This window comes from Aphidius gifuensis, linkage group LG2 (genome assembly GCF_014905175.1).
Source record: "Aphidius gifuensis isolate YNYX2018 linkage group LG2, ASM1490517v1, whole genome shotgun sequence".
NCBI classification, from domain to species: Eukaryota; Metazoa; Arthropoda; class Insecta; order Hymenoptera; family Braconidae; genus Aphidius; species Aphidius gifuensis.
The window spans coordinates 21,892,288-21,911,477 of record NC_057789.1 but is presented as its reverse complement, the minus strand read 5'-3'; the positions used below and the strand labels follow the sequence as shown (position 1 = coordinate 21,911,477).

Here is a 19,190-nt window from a genome sequence, read left to right as displayed (position 1 = left end):
ATTATTATATTATTATGAATATATATAAAAAAAAACTATGTTCTTATTTTACCTTCATTATACAACAAGATTGTTTACATTGGAGTAATCTGAAGAGTAATAACTAATCAATTTTCGTGTCGTTGACAATTTATTATTAATTTTTTTATTATGAATATTATTATTTTTATTTATTATTTTGTAAAAAAATAATAAATAATTAAAATGATCACTTTATTTACTAGTTAATAATAATAAACATTGATAAACAACGACGCACACTCAGCAGCTGTCAGTTGGGTGGTCCAAGAGCGCTATTTCGCCCTCTTTGTATAAATTTTAAAACTAATTCACGAGTCGATTTTTATACACATTTTTAGCTTACGGAGTTCGTCCTCCTGTTCTCTATTCTTCATGGTTCTGTTGAGTTACAATGTGTCTAATAATTAAACGTGATTACAAAGATTTTAAGTCAGAAGACCTGACTCTAACGTGATGATAATTACATGGCTATGTTTCGGTTCTCGGTCCCTAACGACAACTAACGACAACTGACTTGTCTTAGTTTTTTGGGATATATTTATACTCGTATTTTCTCGGAGTAGACAAAAGGGCTGACCCCAAATGTATCGCTATCCGAGGGCATTGTGTTGGTCTATCGTAGATGTAATCTAATCTGTCACGTCTGGCTCCAAGAAAGTCGTAAAATTTTTATGTATCCAGTAAAATAGTTGGGGAAAAGTACCTTTAGTTCACGGAGAGAAAAAAATATTAGGTTTTACTAAAAAAAAACACTGGATTTTACTATGTTTTATAGTACTGGTGGATGTTGTACTGGTGGGAAATTTAGCAACATTTATCATGTAAACAGTGAGTTTTACTATGTTTGAGAATTTTAATCAGACGTAGTAAGTATCATAATACTCAATCGTAAAAATGGCCATGTTTAAAATAAAAAGTACTATGTTGTGTAGTCAAAAATATATTTGATTAAAAAATATTTAAAAAGATTGTCAATTTTTTTTCTGTTGTATTATTAATGCAGAAGCTTTTGTTTTGTTTTTTTTTTCTTTCTCACTCTGACCGGGGATCGAACCGACGAAGTATGTATTGACGTGGTATGGGGTACGCTTTAGACTGCTCAGCTACGGGACTTAAGTGGAATTAACGTAAAATTGGCTCTCTTGTTTGGTATTTCGTCTTTCTGCATTTTTTACTATGTGAACATAGTAAAATTTAAAATTGATGAGTAGTATAAATAACATTGTTTGAATTTAGGTACTGAATGATTATTTTAACGAGCGTCAATTGTCAATTCTACTATGCTAACATAATAAACATTAATTTACACATAGCACTTTGTATCTAAAGTTTATTAAAAAAAAAGATTTCGTTAGTAATTTCGACTATGTCTTCAGTAAAAACAATCTTGTTTCATAGTTTGATTACAAATGATTTAATTTACTATGTGCCTTTATTAAAATATATAGTATAAATAATGAAAAATATAAAAAAAAATATTATATCTTATCGAAAATCCGAAAACATCCACCGGTACTACAGTAGCACAGTAAAACATAATATTTTTTTCTCTCTATATGTTTGAATATCATTTTATTACTTTTTTAGTGCATTCAGCTGTGTAGTTTTGGGTCTTATCAAATATTTGTATTTTAGTTTCTTGAATTTTGATAAAATCTAATATCTCGTGAAAAAAAGAACGTCTTGTGTGGTTATTTTAGTTGATAATTTATGTTTCCTTTTTCTTTATATTTTACGAATTTATAGCATACGCTAGGATATAACATTATTTATTGTTATTATATGTTCATACGATCACAATGTAGTACCACTAATGTACGTGAGATGTCACTACAGTTTTTAGCCTAGAATATTAAAAAAGGTTGGGTATGTATGTATGCTTTACCTATAAGGCCGGTTTTGTAGTCCATAGTTAAGGTACATTGTTGCTAGATTTTGTGGGCGTGTCCTGAAAAAAATCCTATGCCTTTTACATTTACGATTTTGTCGTACCAACCCCAAAAAACCAAAAATTTGAAAATTTCGTGATCATTTTTTTCACGTTAATCATTTAATTTTGCTATTATTTAACAATTTTATGGAATATATTTCAATAAAAATCTATTCTACATCAATAAAAAAATTATTTTTTAAGATTTACTCATTTCAATATTGCGCTCAACACACGGCAACATAGCATTTTTTTTGTTAGTGTACATCACTGGTCGTAAAAAATAATTATTTATTTATTAGTAATTAAATTATATTGATTTTAATCTAGTTTCAACAATTAAAATATAATTTATATTCACTCAATTTAAATATCGAGATTAATATCAATTTTATTATTATTATTATTATTGGTTTGATCAATATTTGCATTTACATTGCTCCATTTTAAAGGTTTATAAAGTTGTTTTTCTCTCTCTCCAGTTTTCTTTCTCTCTCATACAGTGTTGCCAAGTTGTCATGGTCGGTCTCCAAAAAATTTGAAAAAATCGTGTTTTTATCAGATATTTTTAATTACTACTCAAAAACAAGTATTATAACCCCATGTCAACCAGATATTAAGATATTTCTTATTATTTTTACTATAATCTGTTAGTTTTTCAGAAAAAGTTTGGATTTAGAAATGTCATTTAGTTAAGTTCAAAGAAATTTCAAACATTACCTCCCATAAGAACCTATGCTTAACCTCTCTAAAAGTAATCAACTTTGATTAATTATTAAAAAAAAAAAAGATTTATAACAACGGTTCTAATTTTACAAATAGATGCATTGATATTTCAATTATCTATTGTGTAAATTTCAAAAACATCTTGGATTTGAAAAGCATCCAACAATGTACTTTAAGTTAACATGGTATAGTAAAGTATAGGGTAGAGAAACGTTCGACTATACCAAAAAACTATAACTATGGAATACAAAACCAGCCCTTACTATCATCATAATTTTTAGCACAATCGTTTTATCTATTGAACAATTTAAAATCTATTTCTTGTTAAACAGTGAATAAGTCACCATTCTTATCGCCGAAATTAATATTATTATTGTTATTATTTTCATTATTTACTAGTTTATTTATTGGTTTATTTCATTTATTTGTTAATTTATTTATCTGTTTATTTATTAAATTATTTATCCACTTAGCGTGGGAGAATTATTTTCAGTTGTAGGAAAATAATATGGAAGGGTTTGATCTCTTCGAACGAAACTACTTGTATAATCTCGATCGAGCGATACCGGACTATAGCGGGCTCGCTCGATCACACGATTATACTACGTGTTTCGTTCTTGAGATCACAATGTAGTTATTTAGAGGTTCGATTTCCGAAAAACGAGGTTAAGAGGATTCAAGTGAACATTTTATTATTTCTTTATTTAAATAGGTTTAAATTACTATTTATTTATTTATTTTTTGTTTAAATGTTTATGACAAATTCAGTGAATTCTTTTTTGTTACTTATTATTGGTATATTGTAGAATTTGTCAAAGACCTGAGGATTAGTTGACCAACCAGCCAGGCTCTTGATAATGCTTAAGTTGACTCCTTTCTTCCTTGCACACGATGATGCTGCATGTCTGAGGCTGTGTGCCCCAAAGTTCATTTCGATACCAGCTGTTGTTAGAAAGGCTCGAATCCATCTGCTGATCGTGTTTCTTGAAGCAGCACAAACTGGTTCTTTGGTGGTGATAAACAGTTCTTGGCAACCACCTCTTATAAGGTTGATGTCTTTTGTAAATACTTTTCTAGTGTTAATGATGCACAAAGGTCTGGTCTTTCTGTAAATTTAAGAATCAGAAGTAATGGTTGAGGTTTACGTGGACCTGAGGTTTCAATTGAGTCACGTATACGAATTTCCTAGTCACTATCTGGTAAGCAGTGGACGTTCTGGATTTTTATTAGTGATATTGTTTGTTTGCGATGAGCTGTGATGATCATCGATATTTGATAACCCTTGGTTATTAATGGGTGTCATTGCAGAGCCCAGTGTGGCTAGACTACGATTACAAGGATCTTGAATCTCAGTCAGGTATTTGTCACGAGATTTGACTGTTTTTTGACAGAGAGGTGGTTTAGCCAACTCTGGATTAATGGCTAGGGCTTTCAGTGCACAATTTCCTTTGTTTGGATAATCATATAGTAAGGTAGCTGTACTACATTGTGATCTCGAGAACGAAACACGTAGTATAATAATAATAAAATTATTTTATTGTCTATACTTAAATATGCTACATATCCTGAAAAAACCTAATTCTATTTTCGACTCGAACCTACTAAATCTTCTAATTACTAAACGCATATCTTTACCCACGCAGCAATCGAACGATTATAATTATAATGGATGCCATTACGTTGGGCCACTCATACGTGCGATCCCGGCGTATGAATGGCCCATTAATGGCAGAATTTTCCCATGCATCGGCCGGTGCATGTCGTGTTGTATTCTCCTACACGGGCAATCAAATAAATAAATTTTTCATTAATATACATCATACACGGAAAAAAGAAAAACGACAAAAATTGTTGAGAAAACAAAAAAAAATGATCATACAGTTGCTGAAGCAACTGTGCCTTCCTTGCGGGGGGAATTTTAATTTCTTCTTTAATATATATCGAAATTCGTGACTACAAATTTATTTCATTCTCTATCGTTACAATGATTATTGTTACAACTAAAATTTATTTAATTTTCATTCATTTTGCTTGTTCCTTCTAATGGGTCATCTCCATGTCCAGAATCGCTTTCTTCTAACCTTTTAAACTCTCCGTTTTTATTCATTTTGTTGTACTATGATTTTAGCCTGTCAATGTTAAATATTTATTACAAAATTGTCGAGTTCGATTGTATTTATTTTATTTACTTTTTTCTCTCGGTTGAATCAAGATTTAACATTTTAGTTGTTGCTGAAGTTGTCGTTATATTTTTATTTTTTTTATATTCATTTATTTTCAATTTCTTTGATGCTATCACATCACCCTTTTTTCCCTAGAAATTTTCTGCCTCTTCATTCCATAAAGTTAGTCCAATCTAAAATATATTTCCTTTGGTAAATTCATTATCTTTGTTTAGTTTAATCAAACTTTTTTTCATTTAAATTTTATTTTACTTCATAATATCACTGTCGTCTTCTAATGTTATTGTTCTTTATTTTAATAACCGTCCTGACATTGCATATATAAATTCCACTTTATTTATTGCTATTATGATTGCGATGATATCTAAATAATGTCATTATTATTATTGAATAGTTTTCTTTTTTTTTTTTTTTTTTTCGCTCAAATTATTTTGCCTGCAAATGATTTAAATGGTAGATGTACAACTTCTTGTATTTTTTTAATCTCGAAATTACTTTTTGGTATATTTTCATTTTCCTCATCGTCATCGAATTTTATATTAACTTCTACTGGTATCATTATTTCTTTATTATTTATTGATGGGTATTGTTCATTAATTTTTCTCACTAATCCTCCAGTGATCGTATATATTTTGTTTAACTTGAATATTTAATAATTTATCATGTTAATAATTTTTTTTTAAATCTTTTTGTTGAAAAATCTTGTTGTTCGATATGATTTTCCCATAATATTCTGTTATACTTTTCTTTTTTGTTTACTCATATTTTCCTAATATTTTCCTATAATTATCGTATTTTTCTTTATATTCAGTGATTTTTCTATATTTTCGTTTATTCGTTTATATATTCTTTATTTTTCTATATTTTTCTCCATTTTCCATATTCATCTTGTTTAAATTAATTAAGAGACTTAGAAAATTTTCGGGGGGGGGGGGCATAATTGATATGCTCCCTTATTTATCGTTTTGTTCTTTATATTCAGTCACTTTTCTATATTTTCCTTTATATTTACCGATTTTTCTTTGATATTTTCCTATATTCTCCTTTATATTTACTGATATTTTCCCATATTTATCGTTTTTTTCTTTATATTCAGACACTTTCCTATATTCTCTTTTATATTTACTGACATTTTCCCATATTTATCGTTTTTTTCTTTATATCAGTCACTTTTCTATATTTTTCTTTATATTTACTGATATTTTCTCATATTTATCATTTTTTTCTTCATATTCAGTCATTTTTCTATATTTTCCTTTATATTTACCGATTTTTCTTTGATATTTTCCTATATTCTCCTTTATATTTACTGATATTTTCCCATATTTATCGTTTTTTTCTTTATATTCAGTCACTTTCCTTTATTTTTTTTTATATTTACTGATATTTTTCCATATTTATCTTTTTTTTCTTTATATTCAGTGAGTTTTCTATATTTTTAGGGAATTTTAATTTCCTATTGTTTTCGCTTTTCTTCTGGACCCCCCCCCCCCAACCATGGTAGACACCCCCCCTAAAAAATTTTCTAAGTCCTTCAATCTATAATAATCATTGTAACGATAGAGAATGAAATAAATTTGTAGTCACGAATTTCGATGTATATTAAAGAAGAAATTAAAATTCCCCCCGCAGGGAATGTTAATTTGTATGATCATTTTTCTTTATATTTTCCATATATATCGTATTGGTTAAGATTAAGGGACTTAGAAAATTTTTTGGGGGGGTGTCTACCATGGTTGAGATTGAAGGACTTAGAAAATTTTTTAGGGGGGGTGTCTACTATGTGATTTGTTGAATATCAAGTTTTGTTATTTATCTAGTTACTTATTTTTAAAATGTCAATCACACAAAAGCTAATCTCAACTTAGACAATTCCACACAATGCCATGTTAATATACTGAGGCACACGACCAAGACCAAGTCGTACTGATAACACTTGAAAAGCCCTACATTGTTGTGCAGCTCACTGAGAGAATTTTTAATTTATTTTTACAGGGCAACCACTACAAAGTGGGCCGAGTCAACATTCCCGTATTTATTTATTTACACGAATATTTCTGCAAGTGGTTCCCGCTATTCACAAAAAAGTCACGTAAAAATTTAAGAATTCATAATGACGAGATTATTATGTAGGAAATGACAAATTTTTGCGGAACTATTTCTTTGCAGATTGACTATTTTACGGTGTATTCACGAGTGTTTTTAATTTTTATGAAGGCTGTATAAATTATTTGTGAGTATATCATTAAATATTCCGATATGACCCTGTAAATATCGAAAGTTTTCTAAGAAATTTATAAATACGAAAAAAAAATTACAAAAAAGTTAGTAAAACATGGACAATTATTCAAGTTACCGAATTATATTTATGGGGTATTCCATACGTTTCCTCTACAGTCATTATTTTTATCCGCTGTAACATTCATATTTACAGTGTACCCCATTCTTTTATAGCTCCCTTTATTTTATTATGATAACAAACAAATTCCGCAGGCTTGACAAAATAAAGAAATAATTTTTACGGGGCACCTCGTACTTATAAAAAAAGTATATACATTTTGACGAGTCACCAAATGTATATTTACGAGGTACCCCGTTGTTTTGTTCACTCTTTCATTTTACTAACGTTCAATGGAACGCGGATAACCTTCATCAATACAAACTGACCTAACCAATAATCTACCTAACTAAATTTTGCTACAAACTCCACCCTTTGACACAGGATTGCAATGCTAGTACTAGGGGGAAACACAAAAAACAGGCTTGACACCAGCTTGGACTATTGAGGCCTGTGTGAGACGGGGAAAAACAACAGGGACAGTCTTGTGTCAAGCCTGTGTTAACGAGGCTCGTGTGGGGCCAGGGAAAACAAAAAAAAACAGGCTTGACACCGGCTTGGACTATTGAGGCCTGTGTGAGGCCGGGGAAAACAAAAAACACAGGCTTGGATTATTGAGGCCTGTGTGAGGCCGGTTAAAAACAACGGGGACAGTCTTGTGTCAAGCCTGTGTTAACAAGGCTCGTGTGAGGCCGGGGAAAACAATAGGCACAAGCTTGTGTCAAGCCTCTGCTCCAAAGACTTGATACACGACCCTCGCACAAGCCTGGCACAGTCGTTCAAGCCCAAGAACTCCTACCTGGGATGTAATAGAGATAGACGGATACTATCTTGATCAGGCCGTTTCTACTCCATCTTTAATAGGGATAGCCTGATCCAGTCCGGATCAGGACTTGATGAAGATGAAATTATTTAACAAAAAAGATCTGGTAACGTTTGTTAGGGCGTGTGGCCCGCGATACCATTAAAAATTAAAAATTGTCAATACTCCGGCTAGGGCCGTGTTAAATTTTATCTGTTAAATGATTTTTAAAAGTAACAATACAATAATAGTACATTTTTTTTTATTTTTCTCAAAATCAATTTTTTTTTTTTTTTTCGTTCGAGTTAAGGCAAGCTATAACTTTTGTTGGAATCAACGGAATGACTTCAAATTACGCTCAAAAAACGTGGTTTTTAAGATTCTATCGCCTCTCAAGGGGTTTGTCGTGATTCCAATGGTCAATTTTTTTCTATTTTTGAAAAAAAAATTACGAAAATATTTCAAAAATTCTATTTTTTACAATTTTATAAAAACTATAATTTTTTTTGAAAAAAGTTTTGAGTAAAAGTTGTAGGATTTTACCACACATGCTTTTTAAGTCTTATACGAAGTATGTAGGACGATTTTGTCGAAAGTTAGAGCGTTTTTCAGAAGTTACTCGAAAACTAGGAAAGCAATAACTTTTGATAAAATTGTAGTAGAGACTTCGTATTAAGCTCAAACAACGCGTCTTCTGAAATTCCATCGCCTCTCATGAGAAAGAGCATTATGTGTTCAGTCACTTTTTTTTTTTTTGAAAAACTAAATTAAAAAAAAAAAAAAAACGATTTTTTTAAATTTTTTATGAAAAATGTGATTCATAGATCAAAATTTTCTCGAAATGGCGATAGATTTTTCGAATACGCATGTTTTAAGCCTAATATGAAGTCTCTAACGCAATTTCATCATGAGTTATTGTTTGCCGAAAAAATGAAAACGGCACAAGATATAACTCAAAAAGGAGTAGTCGCAGAGGTTTCATATTAGGCTTAAAATAATTGTTTTTCAAAATTCTATAACTTTTTCAAATAAATTTGTCCCGTACGAATAGTATTTTTCGTAAAAAAAAAAAAAAAAAAAAACACAATTTTTTTTTTTTATTTTTTGCAAAAAAAAAAATGGCCGAATCGACAAGGTTTTTTTTATAAGAGGCGATAGAATTTCCAAAGCCGCTTCTTTTAAGTCAAATTTGAAGTCTTTACGACAATTAGTTTAAAAGTTATAAACGTTTTTTTTTTTGGGTTAAATCCAATACTGCGGCTGAGCGTTTCGGCTCCTAGCCTCCGTAATAAATAAATTTAATACTTTTATCTTGATCAAGTTCTGATCCGGACTGGATCAGGCTATCTCTTGTGACGAGTCTCGCTCGTCTACCTTAAATTAAAATTATATTATTTTTCTTTGTTTGTTATTATTATTATTGTACGGTTGACCAGTGTTTATTTTCGTGAGTAAAGAGGGGAAAAACCGGTTTGTACACCTTATAATATCCCCTCTAGTACTACCATTCCCACCGTCTCCAACAAATTTGGAGAGGGTAGAATCACGGCTATTTAAGCTGTGCCTACAGCTGCAGAGGGTCCAGGTTCTCTGGCGACTTGGCGAGTCATCCCACAACTTCGGACAACCCCTCCCTTGCCCCCTTGGAAGAAGAGCCATCCATTCCACCAAGGTCTAGGAGTAGGAGTCATCCATCCTAAGATTTCCCCTTACCTCGGCCATAGTTAGTATTGTGTGGTTCTGTTGTTCCTCTTTTTTTAGTAAGCGTATTTGGTCAATCATTTATTGTGTTGTATTTGGATATTTGATAGATTTTCGTATTTAATTATTAAATAAACTTGGTTAATTTTGAGTGCATTGATTATCGTTTTGTTGAGTGATTTATTTTCCCATTGTTTTATCATTTCAGTGACGTAATTTTAATATTCTTTACCCGTCCCTCTCTCCACGAACCAGCATACTGAGCGACCCAGGCAAACCCCTCAACTTAATTTTAAGATTTACTATTTCAGGTCCGGATCAACATCTTTGGATTATTGTGCGCTATTTGGATTATTTGACTTATTGTGCGATATTTGGATTATTGTGTGCTATTTGGTTATTTGGATATTTGGTTATTTGGTTTATTTAGTTAATTTTAAGGTCGTTTTGTTGCTTTAGTGGCGTAGAATAAAGCAACTGACATATTTTAATTGTCGTTTTTGGTGATTTTAGCGGCGTAGAATAAAATCCCGATAGTTTTAGTGACGTTTTTGGTTTGTTTTAGCGTCGTAAAATAAAATTTACTGTCCCCCCTTTGTCTGAAAAATTAGTTGATCCGAGCCTGTAGGTAAAATCTAAAAATTGAGTGAGAAGGTAACATGTCACGTTACACTCTATTAAGGAAAAGATGTAGCTGCCTGATCCCGACGTGATCAGGATGTGATAGAGTAACTTGAATAGGGATAGCCTCACGATATCCTGATCCGGCCTGGATCAGTGTTCTGGCTATCCTGAACAAGTTTCTACTCGGGATGGTTGATATAGCTTAGCTTAGTTACTAGTACGCGAGTACTAGTTGCTGTAACCAGAAGTTTTTTTCCGTGTACCTCCAATTAACTTCAAAATTCTCTCAGTATATTTCGTGTTAATCGGGAAAAACGATTATAAAGTTGTTTATTATTTGAAAAACTACAAAATGCAAGCTTCGATTCGATTCTAAAATCATATTGGTCAAAGAAAAAATAATTTCTAAAAAAATGTCATCAAAAAAAAAAAATCCGGTTTACATATATAACCCGTGTAGGAATCGCCAAGCATGGAAACATGGCCATACACTGGCTGATAAACGGCAGCCCATGATTGGTAGCCAAGCAAGGGCCATTAATGGGATATACTTGGCAAACGATCGGTCCATTATTGTGTTGCCAAGATTGGCAGTCTTGTCTTGGCCAACGTCTGGCCATTAATTGGCTGGCCATTCAATGGCCAATTCATGGTAAATGCATTGCTGGCCATTTAATGGCTGCCGTTCATTGGCCGATCCTTGGCAAATTCATGGCTGGCCATTTAATGGCTGCCGTTCATCGGCCAATTCATGGCAAATTCATGGCTGGCCATTTAATGGCTACCGTTCATCGGCCAATTCATGGCAAATTCATGGCTGGCCATTTAATGGCTGCCGTTCATCGGCCAATCCATGGCAAATTCATGGCTGGCCATTTAATGGCTGCCGTTCATCGGCCAATCCATGGCAAATTCATGGCTGGCCATTTAATGGCTGCCGTTCATCGGCCAATTCATGGCAAAATCATGGCTGGCCATTAATGGCTACCAACCATCAGCTAATTTTTGACAAAAAAAAAAAACAAGACAATAGAAAAAAAAAAATCAACAAATTAAATGAATAAATAAATATATTTGTATTTGAATAATCATCTTCAAAAAAGTCTACCAAGTCTACGAGTGAACTTAATTACTACAAGAGAACAAAAAACTTCCGAAATATATATATCGCGCTCGTGGCTCAGTTAGTTAAAGCATAGGTTTAGTGTAGGTTTAGGTTTTCGGTCGAGAGTTCGCGCCCGGCGAGAGGCAGAAAAAAAAAACATTTATTATAAAAAAAATCCAGAGTTGGACTCGATAATCTATATATGCAATTGAAAAAAAAATATTTTTTTTATTTTTATTTATAAAAATAATTGATTTCGCAAGTAATGGGCCAATCTTGGCAAATGTTAATGGGCCAATAATGGCAGCCAATATTAGAATGGTGTAACGCGCCAGGCCCGGCGTATGAGTGGCCCATTAATGGCAAAATTTCGCCATGCATCGGCCGTTGCATGGCCGTGTTGTAGTCTCCTACACGGGAAGCGACGTACGAACAATAAAGAATAAGTAATTTGTCTGAAAAGGCACTATATTCATTCAGTGGGATAATTTCGAAAAAATCATTTTGATAAAAAAATCAAATAAAAAATACAAAAATAAAAAAAATAGATGTTTACATGTCGATAATTACATACATAATAAGTATATATGTAAGTGCGTATACTTTAATTATAAAAAAAAATGTGTAGATATACATGTTGCATATGTCTATCCAATAGTTGACCACAGTTTCGTCAGCTATCTAGCCACAATTCGGCAATTTCAGTTGGTTAATTAGCAAGCATACAATCACACATTCCAGTATGCGTGTACATATATATGAAGAAAATTTTCGTAGATATATATATTCCAATATGCCGATAAATCCAATCAAAGCTTAAGTTTTAGTAGTTGAAGCAAATGTTGGATTTTAAATTGAAATTGGAGTACCGAATAAAATGCTAAAAAAAAAAAATGCTCTACTTGGTGAAATAAAAAATAAAAATGTCTGGGATCCGTTTTCTTTTTTTGTTTTTATCATTTTACAATTTATTCCATTGTTGGCTGGGTAATCAACGAATCGAAGTATTTATATAAAACTAAAGAATCAATTTTCAGAATTGTTAAGTAAAGTTTATTGTTTGTTTTTTTTTTTTGTCAAATATTTGTTTGCTTTTAATTGTTTTTTCATTTTGTATTACGAGCACATTGGCGCACTACGCGCGCCTGGATCCATATTTTTTAACCTAATATTTATTCTAATTTACGTGTTATAATCGAGTTTCACGATATAGTTTTAATAATTACCTACACTGAGAGAAATTTTAACTAAAAATTAAAATCATGGTTAAATAGAAATTACTATAGTACTTTGTAATTTTTGTTTTAATTCTGGGACTGGCCGCGAGAGTCGGAATTCTACAATAAAATTATGTAAAATGTGTAAAATGTCAAAAAATTGCTAGGTTACTTCAAGCCTCTATACATCGTTATCCATTGCAGATAGACATGGGGTTGAGTGGAGTTTATTATTGAAAATTCAATTCTAAACAATTTATGAAGAATTACTTTTTTTGATTAATCTCTTAGATTATGAGTTATGAGTTAATTAAATGACGGGGGAACGCAGTTTTTACTATTTATTTTGTAATTTTTTCTTTTACGTTTGTAATTCTTAGTTAATATTTCTCTCAGTGTAGTATTTTGCAAAAGAATAAAAGAACAAATTCTTCATAAAATCTTTCCATTTATGAAAATATATATTATCTAATCGATTTTTGGGTATGTCGAGGATAGGTGTACGTCCTCAAATTTCCCTCTAAACACAGGTGATAAATTCTCTTCTAATTCTTCTAAATCTATTCTACGATAGCTTGTAATGAATAAAATTAAAAAAAAAAAAGCTGTCAGTCAAGATTAGATGTATTCCTTGAGATTTCCTTCTGCTTATAGCCGATCTATTTTATGTCAAGTTTGGAAAAATGATTACACAATTGAGGTGTATTTCTATTGATTTTCTTTTGCATACAGCTAATCTATTTCGTTTTCATTTTTAAAAATCTTATAATTTTTTAACTGATTTTTATAAAATAGGAATAGATTTATTTTACTGATATTAAATCCTCCGAAGATCACTCTTTGTTGATTCGATTTATTTCGTTAGCGACAAAAAAACAAACTACGTCTCACTCACTCTTTTTTTTTTTTGTTGCTAACGAAATAAATAAAAAATAATAGAAATAAACAAAAAACAAAAAACTATATAAGAGTGAGTGAGAAGAACAACGACCAATCAAATGTCCGGAAGACCGATGATGTTTGTCGTTTTTATATAAGGAATATTTGTAAAATAAATTGTTTTGTTGGGTTATTCTCAAACTGAATTTATAAAGGAGCAATGAATGTTTTCAAGTTTTTTTAACCTTTTTACGGAGGCTAGAAGCTACAGGCTTAACCGCAGTATTAAATTCTATAATAAAAAAAAATAACGTTAACAACTTACGAACTAATTACAAACTTTTTTCGTACGACTAACAGTTTTTGCAAAAAAAAAATTGAATAATTTGTTATTTAGTTTTCTGCTACTTTGCAAGTCGCAATGACAGTTTGATTCGAATTACGATTACCTAATATAATGTCCAAGTTTCCAGATCCGATTCGGATATGAATCCGCAATCCAGCAAATCGGATCCAGTTCCAGTAAGGATAATTTAGCCAATCTGGATGACAAAATTTGAGTGTGGCATGGATCCGAATCGTGATGTAAAAAAAAATATAACCCAGGTAGGATCCCACAAGGGTGAACGGCCGTGCCAGGCTTGTTACAAGCTTGTGTTTCCTAGCCTTGGTGGACTAGAATGTGCCTAGCTTGGCACAGAGAATTTTCCCAGTGATCGCACAAGACTTGTTAATCTAGGCTTGTACCAAGCCTGTGTCGATTGTTATTTCCAAGCCTCACACAAGGTTAAAAATTCCAAGCTCGTGTCAAGCTTGTATTTACAGTCATTACACAAGACTTGTTATCCCAGGCTTGTACCAAGCCTGTGACAATCGTTAATTCCAAGCCTCACACAAGGTTAAAAATTCCAAGCTCGTGTCAAGCTTGTATTTACAGTCATTACACAAGACTTGTTATTCCAGGCTTGTACCAAGCCTGTGACGATCGTTAATTCCAAGCCTTACACAAGGTTCAAAATTCCAAGCTCGTATCAAGCCTGTATTTACAGTCATTTCACAAGACTTGATTTTCTAGTCCGGAATAATTCTGTACCAAGTCTATTGTCAATCGGTAATTCAAGCCTTAAAATGAGGGTTGAAATTTCAAGATTGGTAATCCGAGCCTGTATTTACAGTCATTGCAACTACACTGAAGAGAATTTTGGTTTTCTAAAATTAAAATTACATGGTTGAATAAAATTACTATAGTACCAATCTGTAATTTTGTGGCATGGAACGTGATGTAATTAACCGGGACACAGCCATAGAGATGGAATTCTACAATAAAATTATGTAAAATGTGTAAAATGTCAAAAAATTGCTAGGTTACTTCAAGCCTCTATACATCGTTGTCCATTGCAGATAGACATGGGGTTGAGTAAAGTTCATTATTGAAAATTCAATTCTAAACAATTTATGAAGAATTACTTTTTTTGATTAATCTCTTAGATTATGAGTTATGAGTTAATTAAATAAAGAACATACATGTTTAGTGAAAACAATAAAAATTATTATATGTTTGAATGAAAAATACTGCACAATTTAATAAATATTCTTATATATATAATAAAAATTATCATGTAGACATATAAAAGTTAGCATAGACTTAAATATTTTTTACTATATAGCTTTGTAAAAATTCTGTTTATGGGGCGAAATAACACAAAGATGGCCGACCGATTGAACAAATGATTAAACTGTCATGTAATTTCAAGCATTTCTACAGCCTTATCTGTTGAAGCTAGGTATGGGGTTAAGCGAGGTTTATTATTGGTTATTTATTTCAAAACAATTTATCAAGAATAATATTTTTCTATTTAACAATTAGTTTTCGAGTTTTGAGCGTGTAAAGAGAAAAGAAAAAATGTTGCCGGGAATTGATTGCCATTCTCCGTGAATCTAGCACAAACTGCCCAACTCACCACAAAAAATGTCCAACTTTTAAATAAAATTTATAATAAAATTTAGTAAATTCTAAAACCGGTAGTGGGTAAATTCTCAGCCTGCTAAAATTTACTTGTGAGTGTCGTGAATTTGGTCATTTTTTTAAACAGAAATTACAATAAAATTGTGTAAATTTTATGGCTTAGTATTGTATATAGTCAATGGCCAGATTTTTTACATAATTTTATTGTAAAAATTATCTATCAATATACGAATAATTCTTATAAATGACGGGGGAACGCAGTTTTTACTATTTATTTTGTAATTTTTTCTTTTACGTTTGTAATTCTTAGTTAATATTTCTCTCAGTGTACTATATCCATTATCCCGTCCGCCATCAACTATCTATATACATATTGCATACCCACTCTAGAGATCACGTCATGTTACTTTCTGATACCCTGAGCAAGAATTCAAGTAACAGTCAGATTAGAATTACCTGATTTTGAATCCAGAATAAAAATAAAAATTGAAATCAGTAACGACTCGATACTTTTTTAACGCACGTTGTTAAAGTCCGATTTTCTAGAACGAGGGGAACACGCACTATAGTTTATACAAGTGAAAAAAAATCAAACTTCAATTAAAGTTCGGCATTCCGGATCCGATTTGGATCAGGATAAAGTAAGGAAAACTGGATCCAGTTTACCTTAGCAATACCGGATCCGATTCGGACCAGGAAAAAGTAGAAGAAACTGGATCCGGCTTATCTTAGCCAAACCTGACTGAGCCCGGAGATAATTTTGAAAAAAAAATAAACTCCGATTAAAGTCCGGCGTCCCGATCCGATTCAGATCAGGACAGAGCAAGGAAAGCCGGATCCGATTCAAGTCCGGTTACCTGGATCCGTTTCAGATCCGAAAAGAGTCAGGGAACCCGGATCTGGCTTACCTTAGCCAAACCTGACTGAACCCGGAGATAACTTTGAAAAAAAAACAAACTTCGATTAAAGTCCGGCATCTCGGATCCGATTCAGATCAGGACAGAGTGAGGGAAGCCGGATTCGATTCAAGTCCGGTTACCTAGCTCAAGAAAAGATGTAGCTCAGGAATTATTGCATAGACAGAGGAATTATGTACTGTGCTACATTCTTTCCATATCTACAGCATTCTTACAGTGAGAACAATTTAAGGTTGCTTATAAATAATTCAATCGTCACTCTATTTAAGCTGTGGCACAACACACTCTCTTCACTCTTTTCCCTGGCGTTCAGCCACAGAGGGTCTAGGTTCTCTGGCGAGTCATCCTAGAACTTCGGACAAGGCCCCTGGCCCCTTTTGGAATTGGAGTCGTCCATAGCCTTAAGAGAAGAAGTCATCCTATCTTGAAATAACCCCCCCCCCCCCCCCAATTGGAAGTGGAACCATCCCTTCCACCAAGGTCTAGGAGTAGGAGTCATCCATCCTAAGATTCCCCTTACTTTAGCCATTATCAGTATTGCGTGGTTATTTGTTTCCCCTTTTTCGTATACGTATTTGGTCAATCAGTTATTGTGTTGTATCTGCAGATCCATGGATATTTGGTATTTCTCAATGATAGATTTTCGGATTTAATTATTAAATGAACTTGTTTAATTTTGTGTGCGGTAATTATCATTTTGTTGAGTAATTTATTGTATTTTCTAATTGTTTTATTATTTTAGTGACGTAATTTTAATATTCTTTACTCGTCCCTCTCTCCACGAACTAGCATACTGAGTGACCCCAGGCAAACCCTTTTCGAAACTTTCTATTCCGTTTCTCGCGGAGGTACTCCCTTAAGAAATGAATCAATACAAATATAAAAAAAATAAATCTTTCAGTTTACTTTTTTTTTAACTAGACAAATATTTTTTTTCCAACCATTTTGTTTAATACTTTTATCTATAAAAATTTGTCCATGGCAATTCTCCTTTTTCTTTCAATAACGGGATAATTTAAATAACTATTTTATCGATTAAGCAATAAAAAAAAAAAATGTTTGAATTAAAAATCGGTAATTGTTTATAATTTGGATAACTTTTGAACAAATTAACATGAAAAAGTTCGATTCAGCTCAAAAAATTCGATATTAAATTCCTGAGAGCCACCCTGCTTTGATAAAAATCGCTAAATTCACTCCTTTACAACTATTTTTTAACTGTAACATAGTGATAGTGATTGTCATAAATAATTGCTGATATCTAATTAACAAGTGATCAGAGCAAATTTTATCACGAGTGGGTGGCTCTCGGTATCGATTAGGCAATCAATTTGAGACTTGAATGAAGCTTGTAAGTTAAAATTTAAAAAAGTTATGCAATATTTGAAAAAACAGCAATTTTGTTTTTTTGTTCATTAACAATCTTCTAACGACATTCAAAACAGTTTTCGACTTTATTATTATAAATTCTGTCATTTCTAATATCCTGGCAAAAAATTGCATCCATGATTTGTTCTTAGTTTTCTTATTATTTGACTCCGAAAATTATACAGTGATCATTTTTTGTTAATAATAAATTAGCTAACAATTGAAATTACTTTCAGTAGGTTTTTGGTTCTAGTATTTTCATAGACGAATAATTTGGTCCTAATACGATCTTTCTAACTTTATTACTGTGTAAGATATATGATCATTTTTAAAAAAAAAGTGGATGAATTCAATACTATAGGCTTCGCCTACGTAATAAATACAAAAAAAAGCCAACAGGAAATCAGAAAAAACTTACCCCCGGAGGCTAAAGTTCCTCTTTGCTAGCTCCAGCTTGATGACACTTGACGTCTGAGCGTCACGAAAAAACTTAAAATAAAAAAGATTCAGAGACGTTGTCTACCCTTTTTTATTCTACACAATAAAAAAACTTTTTATTCTGTATGGAAAACACAAAATAAACAATATAATTAATAAAAATTATCAAGGTTTAAGATTTTTCTCCTTAACTTAAATTTTCATCAAACAAATAAACCACAGATTAAAAATTTTCAATATTAATGAAAGGAAAAATTATGTAAATAAATTTCTGGAGTAGAAATTGATGGATAATGATTTTGGACAAACTGTGAGATGTTTACAATAAAGAATTGAATTGAGAAGATGATAAAGAAAGTTGAAATTAAAGAGTATATGAGTACACAAAGGCAATCAGAGTGGACCGACCAATCGCATCTGCAGCAGATGCAAAATAAATCTAAGTTTAGAATACCAATGTAGAAAAGATACACAGCAAAAAAAAAAAACCGAAACAAAATAAAATACTATTATATAAAAATAGAAGAATAATAGATAAAATAAATGGAGTTTAGAACAAGAAAACGAATTTACGTTTTGTAAGAGATAAGGCAGAATACAACAAGGTAGTTTTCAAATACAATAAATTTATCAAATATATAAGTTCAGATTTTTCTGTATGAGTGGAAATGAGTGATAGAGAGAGGGACGATTTGAATATGTAATGAAAGATATGATAGTACCTCTAACTGAACACATAGAGTGGCAGATTTGTCAATGCAAGTATAAACGTTTATTCTAGTAAGGAAGAAAATAAAAAACAAGCATTGAAGTAAATAGAGAATAAAATTCCTAAGCAATGAGTATATGAGTTCCATTAAACGACCATTGCCTAAATTCAAATTAACATATACGAAACAATTTACTGTGAAATATTAAAAAAAGATTAGTTTTAAAATGCATCGTTAATTTTTTACGATGATAAATCATGGAGAA

The 19,190-nt window shown here is 31.7% G+C and overlaps 1 protein-coding gene across 1 annotated transcript in view; it reads right to left on the bottom strand.

Annotated features, from left to right (window-relative positions):
• LOC122849507 (poly(rC)-binding protein 3) overlaps nt 1-18,597 on the bottom strand; it is a 164,434-nt gene extending 145,837 nt beyond the window's left edge. The window contains exon 1 of the mRNA XM_044148219.1: nt 18,196-18,597. The gene's annotated coding sequence lies outside the window, so the exon portion shown is untranslated. The remainder of the gene's footprint in view (nt 1-18,195) is intronic.
• Nucleotides 18,598-19,190: the final 593 nt, after the last annotated feature.